Here is a 12,120-nt window from a genome sequence, read left to right as displayed (position 1 = left end):
CACTTGAAATCCGCTTCAGCCTTGAAGAACAAACTACGCGCGCAATCAACCAACCGCCACCAGTGGAGCTCGCAGGGTTTCATGCAGCGGACGGGCAGGAAGGGGAAGTGTAAACATAAACAGAAGGGCAGAGAGAACATCGCAGAAAGCGAACGTTAAAAACAACAATAATTGCTTGAATGCTTACGAAATAACACACACAACTTATAACGAAACTGGTGTAATCTACATGGCCTTTGGTATACCAAAGGTTATGTAGATTACAGGAACTGCATTATAAAAACACTACAGTGTTCTTCCGGAACCGCGAAAGGTGGCTGACTGTGGTTGTGAAAGGAGTCAAAGGCGGTGTCTAAGCTCTGCTAGCTTGGTGCCTCCATTCTAGAAAAAAGAGGTACTGGTGGTCGTTACTTTACAATAGGCATATTTTTGGGCCTCGTCTATCCTCCGCCGCCACCCCCTTCTGTGAAGCTCAAATTGCGACTAAAGTACTCATACGCTTCTTGCAGGAGACGATCCTAAAAACCATAGACTGAAAGACTCCAGTGACAATTGGCTCCTGCGGTGGCATACCTGTCTGCTGCAACGTACCTTCTTTCTCTCCTTCCTCTTTTTTGCGCATCTTTTTCTCTCCCGCGCGCAGTATAGCAAACCAGGTTTAGCCACGTTAACGTTCCTGCCTTTCTTCGACCTCCTTCCCTCCTTCCTTCCTTCTGACGGCATTAGCAATATCTACGGGTAACAGGCGCGCTCGGCAGCTGTTTGGACTGACCTCGGTCGGTAATGTGAGATGGGTTAGCACTAGAGAAAAATGTAAAATTAAATCTTTACTCTACATCTAAACGTAGAATACATCATATGAAAGTTGGGCAGCTGTCAAGGGTATCACTAATGTTATTCCAGCAGCTGTAGTCTGCCACGCAAGAACACACCACTTGAAACAGCTCGGGAACCAGCGGTCACCTTCTTTCTCGGAAACCCATCTATTTATTGCAAAGAATTTATTATGTGCCCTCACTCCCAGTTTTTCTCTAGTTTGATAACGCTGATGGTGGCAGATAGAGACAAAACGCCCCACACCCCTTTAAGACATATGTAAAGCAGAAAGTAAGCGTTTTGCGCACAAAAGCACATTGTGTGGTGCAGATGTGTTCTCGTAACATCGAGCGCTGCATGTTGCATTATTGGTTTGTAATATTCGCGAAAGCTTGCTCTTGGAATTGCGTATTGTCTGTTGTAAAAATGTAGTGCTTCTATCTGTCGTGTTATTTCCAGTTAGCAAATCGCTCCCTCACTGCGAATTGCAAAATATATGCTGGAAAAAAAATGTAATGGTGTAATGTAACTTGTCTATTTCAGTTCGTGAGTCATTTTGACGCCACCCACGAAATATCAATATTGTTCTGGATATATTTGGGACCACCTATTCATCTTTAATTCCTCGGTTCAACCAGCTGATCTTGATATTCAGCCGCTAAACGCAACGTCAACATGCCTCACTGGGCAGTTTATTGGCCAAACATGCGTGAGACCCGCTCAATTCCCATACATAACTAAATCAATGTAATGTTCTACTTCCTTTACACCGATAGAAAAGCCACGAAACACGCTCAATGGAGCGAATGGATGGTCCTCACGTAATCGATTTTAGGAGGCTAATGCAGCAGGACAGTTCTGTTGCTTATGCGGCTTTATTCGCGCCCCTTCGTTATACTAGGGTCCTTCAATGCTTTTCTGGTCATGAAATTCCCGGCCACTTTTTGTTTGGGGAAAAAGGCTATCGCGAGGGGCGCCCCCGCATGTCGGAGGGCATCAACCGGCCGCCGCTGCTCCGTGAGTGCAGCCTGGCGGCAAAACCTGCGCTCGCCTTTGGGGGCATTTTCTTTTGGGGTCCTGGTGCCCGACGGACGACGGAGAAGACGTCACCGGCCTAATCGCCCCAGCTGTGGCCAAATAAAGTTGTTTTGTTTGTCTGTCTGTCGATAGGAACGCGTTGTTGGTAATTATACACGCAATTTTTGCTAAAAAATGAAGCCTGTAGGAAAGTCTTATAGTTGCAGCCCTTACGGGGAATCCGTATTGGGTAGAACTCAGGCTCAAAACTCTAGATTGATGTCTGGGTTTGATTCTTAGAAATTTCTCATGTCCCCACATCACCTTTACTTCGGGTTCCGAGATGGTGTAAGTCCTTTCCTGACATTCGACCACGCTGCTCATATACTTGTCCAGCTGCAGCCTTAAACCTTGAAAATCAACTTCACAGCAGGGCCATCATAGCTCTGGAAACGGCGCTGTTCGCTCGAAGCGAAAATTCACGCTCGGCGAAAGCCTGAATGACTTGGCCGTGGGTGCTCCGTGCCTGCATGCCGTGGGCGCCAAGGTTGCAGACATTTTCATTTAACATGCGTAAAGGTGGATGTAGTGAGTGACATGCGGAACTAATTTCTGTCACCTCGTGGAAATAAACCCCGTGCGAAAAGCATTGGAAACGTATTGACGCGGTGCGAAAGAAACAGTTTTCAAGGGTGGAAAATTTCTTTCCTCCTACATTCGGAATCAGCTTCTTCAATGTTCTTCTTTTATGCATAATTGAGGGGCAGTAGTGCGCTTTTTCAAAACGCTGAAAGCTGGCTTGGCATTATGAAACACTACAAAATAATGAGTACTTTTGCGAGTGCCTCTGGTTTCTGGTGGAAACAACTTCGTTGTAGAATTCAACTTTTGAATGGGAACACCAGTCGGAGTATTTTTCAATAATTGTCGGCTTTGTGCATTGCTTGTTCTGCGTGCGCTCAAAGAGACGCTTTCACAGCGGGCATTTATATGTTCACTTTTTTACAAATTAATTTCACATATGACATTAACATAGTTGACATAGTTACAGGCATATGGCGACGAGGCATTTTTAGAGCGAGGTAATTTCTCGCCAATTAACCCCCGCAAAGAGCGGTAAAAGAAAACTTTCCGCAAAACAAGAAGGCTGTAGTTTTAACAGCTTGTTTTATAGCCCGCCAATGTGCTTGATTACAAAGCAACCAACACCTCACGCACCCCCCCCACCCCCCCCCCAAAAAAAAACGGAAAAGAAAACAAAGTGGAGAAAATGACGAAAAGATAAAATCTGCACAGTAGCTCTCAAAGGCTCGCTTCACGTTTAGTCTGTGGGAATTATGAGCGAACCGCTGGAAGCCTTATTCTTGTTGCCAGCAAAAAAATGCAGAAGCCACTTAAAAAAATGTGGATCTTATCTCCTGTTGCCGAGGTATCTGCTCTGTATACATTGTCTGCGCACACATTGGCGCGGTTCTTATCTCCATTCACAAAGAATTCGTGAAGCCGCTGCGAGATTGTTGTAAAGCAAAGCTTCTTACCTCTACAAGCCAATGGTTCTTCGCGGCGTGCGGGACAATAAACTCCCAACGAGTTGGATGGGGGGGGGGCGGCAGAGGGGAGGGTTTCACTCACGGAGCACACTAAAGACGGCGCGGCCAATCTACCCAGCGTTCCCCACGCGCAGGTGACTGCTCGCCGGCGGACATCGGCGGTGCGGCTTTGTCGTCTGCTTTAGCGACGGTTGTTTTGGGCCTGTTTTCGCCAAGCTTCGCGTCCATTTCGAGCTTCCTTCGCATGGTTTCACTAACTTGTTCGACAGCACCTCCTGGGTAACCCGGACCCGACGGAATTAGGTGGTCGTACGGCAAGAATACCTTAAGGGTTGGTTTGCAGGGGGGCCACGCACATACATCTACCCGCTAGAGATAGGCTACCTTTTGTGCACTGCTTGCCACGAATGGGACTCCATTTTATAAATTGGGGAATGCCAATTCAGTTGTGTTTTAAGAAGTATTCAGAAGGGGAAATGAGCAACTGGTTCTGATAAATAGGAATTATAAACGTTCGCTCGGCGTTTGTGCAATTCTCAAGCTTACTAAACTAACTAGTTTTAATCGTCATAAATTGGAATCATTGAGCTCCCACGCCGAATTGTTTCGGTGTCTGCGCTTGTGTTGCGCGGTGGTGTAGCCCCGACCTAGCACATCAGGATGGCTAGGTTCCGCTGTGTCACCCCTCAAAGGACGCTCCTCTGCGTTTTCTTTCTGCCGACGCACGGCCGGAGTACGCTCCGCGGCTTTATCCCGGTCGTACCGGACGGCCGGGCTAGAACGTCTGGCAGAATCTCTGGTTTCATTCGTTGTGGAGCCACGTGCATGAATTCGAGTGACGTCGCATGGGCAATTGTTGTGGGTGTCGTTTACAGCTTTGCTTTCCAATCACCTTCACAGCGTGGATTGCAGCCGTTTTTTAACAGCGAATCTAGTTAGCAGACCGTAATTTTTCGCGTCCGCAGTTAAAAATACCAAGAAATTGCCGAGCGGGCGCATTTCAGTGCGGGCCTCGCAGCGACCACCCGGCAGTTCATAACACCGAGAAAATGCCGAACGCTCGAGTGTGCGTGACTCGCGGCGCCGCTCAGCGTACCCGGAGCTCGTTTGTCAAGCCAAGCACTTAAATAGATTGGCCAAGATTGTCCTTTAAAAAATTGGGCCCATCTCCCCGCGATGGGGACTCGAGTAAATGCGTCGCATAGGGGGTGGGTGTATTGCGTTAACGTTTAGTGTTTGGGGAGTTGGTGGTAGTGAATGCGTTGTATCAGCAGCTTCTTGACGTAGTTTGAATGAGTCAAGGATATAAGGCGCGTTCGTAGCCTCCCATTCTGTGTCGGCTTTGTGGCGCAGTGGGTAGAGCATCGTGTACATTGCGTTCCGCCCGCAGGGTCGAGGGGTCGAAACCAGGCGCCGGATAGTATTTTTTTATATAGTGTAGGGGGAGGGGTGCGGACAACGACCGTGCGGACTACGACTACGGACGTCAACGCGGGTGACATCGTGAGTTACTGAAATGCTCTGCATTTAAAAAAACTCCAGCGTTTGCCGTAATTGTGGCAACAATTGCTCGGAACGAAAAAGACAAGTCATACCGTACGCCCCTCCAAGGTGATGTCCAATTATTAGCACTCCCAAAAAAATGAAAGAAGCTAACACTTATAGGTGGAGGGGAATGGCAAATAAAAGGTCGTTACGGCAGTGAAGAAGCCAATCGGCTGCAACAGTGGACGCAACCTTCGTGATGGTTGTGAAGGTTGCGGACAGCTTTTGCTACCTTCCAATCTTACGCTTAGGTGTGAGCTTCCTTTATTTTTTACATACGCGGATGTGCTGTAAATAAAAGGTCAATTTGCTAAGCTCTTTCAGTGAATGGTAGGCTTCTATCTCGCGCGCAGCTTGGGCAAATATGACTGTATTTTGAATGCAGACGTATTTTGACGTTGTTTTACAGACTTCCTTCGCGTATTCTTCGGTTTTGGGGGGAGATATATTGGATGCATATTTTTGATCTCATCGGGCAATTTTTGTAAAAAATTTGTTTTTTATGTTTTTCAATGTTTTTCGAAATTCTGTCCGACAAATTACGTTCATTGACGCTATTATAACGGTTGCAGGTGGAAATTTCGCCAAATCTTAATTTTTATGGAAATGCAGGACTTTACACGGTCCTGCTTTGGAGCTGCTCGCCAAAGAACGGTACGCATTAATATCGTGTTTTCCGCCGTTTCTTCTGTAGCCATACCGGCTGGCTGGCAGAATGCAGTAACAACATGTACGTTCACACGAAATTTTTCGTCTCTCACAAAATGCATTTCAGTGGCCCAAGACACGTAAAGCCAAAGTGCACTGCTGATAACGCAGCGAGCGTTTGTTCCCTGCCGAACGTCCTCCGACCACTTCCCCGGCTTCCTGATGATGATTATGATGATAGTATTGGGGGTGGTGTGATGATGATGATAATTAGAGCCACCACTTTTCTATAGGGACGTCCCTAGTATCCAACCGACTTCCCTGGGTTATTCTACGTGTTTGCCCTACCCTTCTCTAACCTAATGGGTTATCCTCGTCCGCCCCCCCCCCCCGTTTTGAACTCCCATCGCTTCCCCCCCCCCTCCTTCTCTTGCATTCCTGTTTACCTCCCCCCTTCTGTTGTAAATTCTAATTCGGTACATTACTCATCCTACGTCCCTCTCTCTCCCCTACAATCCCAAAGCCTCCGTCAATATCGCTTCGCCATCGCCCGTCGTGGTCGTATCTCTGTACAGTCTATGACAATATGCCCTACGGTTTCCCGATTCCTGCCGCAGCATACGCTAGTTTCGTCCTGTTAGCCGTGTATCCCGTGTTCTCAGGCACCCCGCCCGTGCTTCAAAAAGCAATGCACTGCCTCGCGTATTGCCATAAATACCTTTCTTCATGATTTCTAGTTTCTCTGTTCTACAAGTCTCCAGCGTTTTTTCACTTCCATTCTCTGTGCGCAATTCGTCATCTCTGCTGCTTTTACCTGCTTTTTAACTGTTATGTATACCCCACCTTCCCCTACCGAATATCCGCACCGCTTGGTCAACTGTCTGGGGCGCGGCCTCCCTGGGCAGCGCAGGAAGCTGTCCCATTTCTTCCTCCGCGCTCCCAAAGCGTGACGGCAGATTTTCATGAACAGAAACGCATTGAAGGACTGTGGTTATACGCCTGGAGCGCTGCCTGAAGGAGCGGCGCCTCAGCAATCCCCCTAGCTGCCCATTGCGAAACCAGCCGCGGAAAGCTCCGGCTCGTTTTTCACTGCCGCAGCTGGCTTTAAGGCACGTTCAAGACTGAGGTTTACCGTTTGCATGCGTTCAAAACAGACATTAATGTAGAGCAGTCACTCAGTTCGCGAATGTGTTGTATTTAAGAGAGTGCAAACGATTCTGACGCAATCTCAGTGTGGTACAATCGGTCTGTAGGAGAGGCAGGTGTGTGTGTGTTAATGATGAGCGTCGCGAAGCCGGCTTCCAACGACACCTTTTATCGTTTGTAAGCAGCAAAGCCAGTACCTCGAAAAATGCGTCCACCGAGTAATGAGTTGTTCGTGGATGTCAAAAAACAAAAGGCAAGTGAACACGAAGCTTGTGTCCATGATGACTACAACCAGAGTCCTTCAGGGCTTTTGCGGTCAAGACACTCCGCCGTTACGCTAAGGGAGAGCTTCGCGTGCTGCCCAGGGATATCGCGTTACACAATAATATCGCGTTAAAATACACCCCTTTAAGCTACCCTTACCCCTGCGACGTATCACTTCGGCGGCTGTGACGAATAATTCAACATATTGCGGCATTTCGCAACAAAGCACGGAATCGAGAGGTGTCTTTTTTCGCTTATGTGTGAGGTGATTCCACAATGGGACGTAGGTCTGTAATATACGGTTCAGTAGTCTATGACCATGGGACGAGTAGAGGCGGCAAAAGGACAAAGGAGATGGCGGAAACATGCGAGCGGAGCACAATTTTTGAAGAACGTATAGCGTGCAGTCCCGGTGGTTCTCCTTGACGCGAGTTTTATAGAATTATAAAACAATTTTGTACGTTTTGCAATCACTTTTTAGCGCGTTTCTGTGTTTGCTATTAATGATTGTCCGTGCATGATTTCCAGCTCTGACACAAACACTAGGCCAAACAAATGTCCTTACCTACAACAGCCTCCACTGACCTTGACCACTCTGTCGGCTACTCTGCATAAATGCAGACACAGTTTCTCTGATATAAAAAAAATCCCGGGTCATCTCCGCTAACCTGAAACATGGGAAGGGGTGAATCATGCACTGTACAAGTGGATTCTTAGCACCTTGGTGTTTTTGCCAAGGGAGACCAAACAGTACGGCGGTATAGAGCTTTGCTGTAATAGTCACTTGTCTTTGAAGAACGAAGCTCTCTAGCGCGAAGCATAAACAAGTGTCCCGGTGTTTTTTTTTTTTATTACGCGTTACGTTCTAGCCGGAGGCGTAAACAAGTTTCCCGCTATGTTAGTACCGTGACTACATGAGATGACGATTACGACGACTACTGACTACAGGAGATGCCAACAGCCCCAGCCCCCAAGAAGTTTCGCCCTACAAATATTCACCAGCAAAAGCTCACATCGCTGGGCCCGAGACCAGGAGTATATTATCTATTGTAAGGTCAGGAGAAGCTGCAAATAGGAGTATATGGAGAGTGCGCATCGAGTAGTTGTCTGGCTAGTTGTGAACGGCGCAGCCCGGTCCATTGTAAGTTATGCGGCGTCTCGAGAGTCCCATTGTTGCTATGGCGCTGGTTACAATAGGCGTAATCGGCAATTGCAACAAAGGGGCCGCTCCGGATCGGCATGCAGCCACGATGGGCCGATGTGCCACGTGGCTGCGCCACCGCTTCCCGCGTACCTTTTTCCGCATTGAGTTCGGCACTCGCTCAAACAACGGGAGTTCTTGGTTTCAGTCAGGACAGTAATTCGTGCACAAGCGCCCCGCCATACCAGTGTATGTATTACAGCTTGAAATCAACGTCCAAACTGGAGCGCAGCCATAGCACAACGCGAGTATCTCATCTTTCTAGAGCAATTAGCTTAATAGTGGAAGATTTGCAAGCACGAACGCATGAATATATATATATATATATATATATATATATATATATATATATATATATATATATATATATATATATATATATATATATATATATATATATATATATATATATATATAGTCTGCAAGCATAAAAACTCACACAGAGCGCGAGAAAGTAAAGTAAGAGACTCACGAGAAAAACATTAAACAAATAAAAGTTCAGTGACGTTTTAAAAAGAGGGACTTCCTTTCTTCAGAGTACTGAATAAGTTGGTTTCAAGGTTATATGCATATGGAGAATGTAGCAAGGGCGAGGGCAGGGCAAGGGAAGGGAGAGTTTGTACAATGGGTCATGGTTGGTGGGCAGTAAAAAAATGAGAGAAGTGGAAGAGGGGAAAAAAGGAATGACAAGAAATCACAGTCACGAGCTACGAACGTGAGGAAAAATAACGAAAAAAGAAACAGAACGAAGAAATAAATTTAACAAGGTAATTCCCCTTTCCCCCAGTTGCAGCAGGGGTGAAAGAGAAAGATCAAAACAAGGTATGCCCATGCATGCCTTTGGCGTCGGTATAAAAAAGATCACAAAAAAAATTCACCCCACCTCCCCGAAGAGAATGTGGTAGCTCATTGAAAAGGATAAAGAATTTCGAAAGAAAGAAAGTGGAGGAAAAATGCCCGCCAGAGGGGATCCGAACCAACGACCTCCAGAATACCGGTCTGGTGCGATAACCACTACGCTACTGGCGGGGCTATTTTTCCGCTCCACTTTCTGGGGTATGTCAATGCAATTTTTTCTTTTTCTTGGGGGTGGTAGCCAGCGCCACTCCGACTTCTCGGGGTGAAGGGGACCTTCTTTGAACGGGGAGGCCGTGGGTTCGGATCCCACCTGGCGGGCCATTCTTCTCCACTTTCTTTCTTTCCAAATTCTTCATCCTTTTCAATAACCTACCAGATTCTCCCCTTTGCTTTCCGATGCTTTCTTGGCTGCCAACCCTTATTTCCGCCTTATTTCAACGAGCCCCTCATTTCTTATTCTAATTCGCTACAGGCATAGCGAGGGCCTCTGTTCTGGCAGTCTTGGTGCCATAGGGAGCTTAAGAGGGTTCAACGCTGGTCGACCACTCTCGACATGTCGTAGACACTCGAGTCACGGCCCGGAGGTTAAAAAGACGGTCCCCTTCACCCCGAGAAGTCGGAGTGGCGCTGGCTACCACCCCCAAGCACAGGAAAGAATTATATTGACATACCTCCAGAAAGTGGAGCGGAAAAATAGCCCCGCCGGTAGCGTAGTGGTTATCGCACCAGACTGGTATTTTGGAGGTCGTGGGTTCGGATCCCACCTGGCGGGCATTTTTTCTCCACTTTCTTTCAAAATTCTTTATCTTTTTCAATGACCTACCACATTCTCCCCTTTGCTTTCCGATGCTTTCTTGGCTGCCAACCCTTATTTCCGCCTTATTTCAACGAGCCCCTCATTTCTTATTCTGATTCGCTACATGCATAGCGAGGGCCTCTGTTCTGGCAGTCTTGGTGCCATAGGGAGCTTAAGAGGGTTCAACGCTGGTCGACCACTCTCGAAATGTCCTAGACACTCGAGTCACGGCCCGGGGGTTAAAAAGAAGGTCCCCTTCACCCCTTGAAGTCGGAGTGGCGCTGGCTACCACCCCTTAGCACAGGAAAGAATTACATTGACATACCTCCAGAAAGAGGAGCGGAAAAATAGCCCCGCCGGTAGCGTAGTGGTTATCGCACCAGACTGGTATTTTGGAGGTCGTGGGCTCGGATCCCACCTGGCGGGCATTTTTTCTCCACTTTCTTTCTTTCCAAATTCTTTATCCTTTTCAATGACCTACCACATTCTCCCCTTTGCTTTCCGATGCTTTCTTGGCTGCCAACCCTTATTTCCGCCTTATTTCAACGAGCCCCTCATTTCTTATTCTGATTCGCTACAGGCATAGCGAGGGCCTCTGTTCTGGCAGTCTTGGTGCCATAGGGAGCTTAAGAGGGTTCAACGCTGGTCGACCACTCTCGACAAGTCGTAGACACTCGAGTCACGGCTCGGGGGTTAAAAAGAAGGTACCCTTCAGCCCGAGAAGTCGGAGTGGCGCTGGGTACCACTCCCAAGCACAGGAAAGAATTACATTAACATACCTCCAGAAAGTGGAGCGGAAAAATAGCCCCGCCGGTGGCGTAGTGGTTATCGCACCAGACTGGTATTTTGGAGGTCGTGGGTTCGGATCCCACCTGGCGGGCATTTTTTCTCCACTTTCTTTCTTTCCAAATTCTTTATCTTTTTCAATGACCTACCACATTCTCCCCTTTGCTTTCCGATGCTTTCTTGGCTTCCAACCCTTATTTCCGCCTTATTTCAACGAGCCCCTCATTTCTTATTCTGATTCGCTACAGGCATAGCGAGGGCCTCTGTTCTGGCAGCCTTGGTGCCATAGGGAGCTTAAGAGGGTTCAACGCTGGTCGACCACTCCCGACATGTCGTAGACACTCGAGTCACGGCCCGGAGGTTAAACAGAAGGTCCCCTTCACCCCGAGAAGTCGGAGTGGCGCTGGCTACCACCCCCAAGCACAGGAAAGAATTACATTGACATACCTCCAGAAAGTGGAGCGGAAAAATAGCCCCGCCGGTAGCGTAGTGGTTATCGCACCAGACTGGTATTTTGGAGGTCGTGGGTTCGGATCCCACCTGGCGGGCATTTTTTCTCCACTTTCTTTCCAAATTCTTTATCCTTTTCAATGACCTACCACATTCTCCCCTCTGCTTTCCGATGCTTTCTTGGCTGCCAACCCTTATTTCCGCCTTATTTCAACGAGCCCCTCATTTCTTATTCTGATTCGCTACATGCATAGCGAGGGCCTCTGTTCTGGCAGTCTTGGTGCCATAGGGAGCTTAAGAGGGTTCAACGCTGGTCGACCACTCTCGAAATGTCGTAGACACTCGAGTCACGGCCCGGGGGTTAAAAAGAAGGTCCCCTTCACCCCGAGAAGTCGGAGTGGCGCTGGCTACCACCCCTTAGCACAGGAAAGAATTACATTGACATACCTCCAGAAAGAGGAGCGGAAAAATAGCCCCGCCGGTAGCGTAGTGGTTATTGCACCAGACTGGTATTTTCGAGGTCGTGGGCTCGGATCCCACCTGGCGGGCCATTCTTCTCCACTTTCTTTCTTTCCAAATTCTTTATCCTTTTCAGTGACCTACCAGATTCTCCCCTTTGCTTTCCGATGCTTTCTTGGCTGCCAACCCTTATTTACGCCTTATTTCAACGAGTCCCTCATTTCTTATTCTGATTCGCTACAGGCATAGCGAGGGCCTCTGTTCTGGCAGTCTTGGTGCCATAGGGAGCTTAAGAGGGTTCAACGCTGGTCGACCACTCTCGACATGTCGTAGACACTCGAGTCACGGCCCGGGGGTTAAAAAGAAGGTCCCCTTCACCCCGAGAAGTCGGAGTGGCGCTGGCTACCACCCCCAAGCACAGGAAAGAAAACATTGACATACCTCCAGAAAGTGGAGCGGAAAAATAGCCCCGCCGGTAGCGTAGTGGTTATCGCACCAGACTGGTATTTTGGAGGTCGTCGGTTCGGATCCCACCTGGCGGGCATTTTTTCTCCACTTTCTTTCTTTCCAAATTCTTTATCCTT

The sequence above is a fragment of the Haemaphysalis longicornis genome, unplaced genomic scaffold (assembly GCF_048455015.1).
Source record: "Haemaphysalis longicornis isolate Haplotype H1 unplaced genomic scaffold, Haemaphysalis longicornis Haplotype H1 scaffold_4, whole genome shotgun sequence".
Classification (NCBI taxonomy): Eukaryota; Metazoa; Arthropoda; class Arachnida; order Ixodida; family Ixodidae; genus Haemaphysalis; species Haemaphysalis longicornis.
The sequence above is the reverse complement of the archived record's forward strand: the minus strand, read 5'-3'. Positions refer to the sequence as shown.